At 43.5% G+C, this 1900-nt stretch overlaps 1 long non-coding RNA gene across 1 annotated transcript in view; it reads left to right on the plus strand.

Moving 5' to 3' along the window:
• The window catches only part of LOC116672127 (uncharacterized), a 2529-nt gene extending 2193 nt beyond the window's left edge, over window positions 1–336 (plus strand). Inside the window, exon 3 of the long non-coding RNA XR_004327471.1 lies at window positions 254–336. This is a non-coding gene — a long non-coding RNA (uncharacterized LOC116672127). The remainder of the gene's footprint in view (window positions 1–253) is intronic.
• Window positions 337–1900: the final 1564 nt, after the last annotated feature.

Here is a 1900-nt window from a genome sequence, read left to right on the forward strand (position 1 = left end):
AGACAGCTAGCTAGACTCTCTGTCCAATCTGAGTCTTAAACAAAAACTAAAACTAAAACAACTTTTGAATGTACACGTTCCACCAAAACAAGTTCCTTCATGAGGCTTAGCGCCACCAAAGACGTTTTGTGATTGGTTTAAAGAAATGCCAATACACCAGAGCATGTTTTTCTCCCATCCCGGAATGCTGTTTGGAGCAGCCAGACCCTCCTCCTCCTCCACGCCGCGTTGGAGGGCCGTTTGGAAAAGCGAGACTATAAACTCCAACACAAAACTTTGTCTAAAGGCTTTAAGCAAGTATTTAATAAACTAGAAACGTTCTACATAATACACGGTAAAAGATGCAGAGGGACAGACACAGAGCTGTAGCTGAGCCATAGTGGCTCACTTTTTTAATTAATCGGTTATCAGGCAAATAAAACGCCAATACTATCTAACTAATAGCTAATCTGCAACCTGCCAAAAAACTGACCTATAATAGGCCAGGGTGATATCAGTCCATCACTAACATATTAGTATTTTATACTAATAGTATTCTAGCAGGGATGTCGGGGTATATCTTTTGTCTGTGTAAAATAATAAACGTACAGAAGAACTTTTTGGCTTTGTCTACTTTGAAGTAAGGTCAAAGGTCAGGGGTCTGTGTTGAATAGAATCCCTGGACTTGGTAGAAATTCACTGACTAGCTCATTGACAGGTGCTCCAGATGGTGTAGTCTCCCTGCTCTCTACGCTGTCTTACATATCACATGAATTATGAAAATTCCTGGAACGAGTGAAAGTAAAAAGGGATGGAAATAGTCCCATCCTACTGAAAGATTACAGCCAAATGAAGTGTGACGTTAAATTGAAATCAGATCTAATGTCATTGCTGACATGGAAAATTGACCATTCTCAATGTCAATACACCACAGTTTGTAATTTACCCCATACATTACCATACCGACTGAACTAAGCTGCTTTACAGCCAGGAAAGATTTTGATGCCATTCCTTTCAACGCCCACTTGGCCAAACACCCAAACATCAAAGCAGACATTTGAAAGAGGAATTCCACCCTCTCTTGATCTCAATCTTTGCTCATTTCACATTTCAAGAATTTGCCTTACAGCATGGTAGGATATACATGAATGACAAGGTTTGACAGTCACAGAATGCTGTTTGATCTGATAGACTATCAATGCACCAAGCCACACCCCATATTCACTCTCCAATGAACATTAAATTCATAACAGTTACAGTATTTTCAAATCCTCCCTGACCCTGCCCCGCTACAGCGAGGATAATTCAAACTCTTCCCTTCCTTCATCAGCACTACCAGCTCATCCCAGCAGCTCTTTGGACTGTCGTCAGCACTCCATCCTGTGGACGCCTGCCAGTGGCCCCTCCGTCCGATCAATAGGCACCGGCGGCTAGCTTTCCCCCCCTCTTTGCTCTCCCTCTCTGTCTTTCTCACCCTCTCTCGGCCACCACAGTATAAAGACCGTTCTGTTCTGCCAGCGCAGCACAGTGATTAGGCATTAGGCCTGCGCTGCTGTGTGAATTAGCTTAATCTGTGTCCGCGATGAAGGACGAGGCTTTTCATGCCCACTGGAGACATTCACTGGACATAAAAGGAGCTAATCTTTAGGAAATTTAGAGAGGGGTTGGGGTTGGTGTGTGTGTGTGTGTGTGTGTGTGCGCGTGTGTGTGTGTGTGTTGAGACAGTTCCCACAGTGATAGGCCCTTTGTAATGTTGCTTATCCAACAGTAATAAAAAAGTAATCTATTGAAGTTCTTGAAGATGTGGGGCTCATGGGCATAGAGAGTGTTGTTCTGGCATTACCTAAAGTACTGGAAAAGTGGATAACATGCTGGAGGAAACAGACTGAGCAGTGGTTGTCTGCAGAGGACAAGGACATGG

Source organism: Etheostoma spectabile, chromosome 22 (assembly GCF_008692095.1).
Source record: "Etheostoma spectabile isolate EspeVRDwgs_2016 chromosome 22, UIUC_Espe_1.0, whole genome shotgun sequence".
NCBI classification, from domain to species: Eukaryota; Metazoa; Chordata; class Actinopteri; order Perciformes; family Percidae; genus Etheostoma; species Etheostoma spectabile.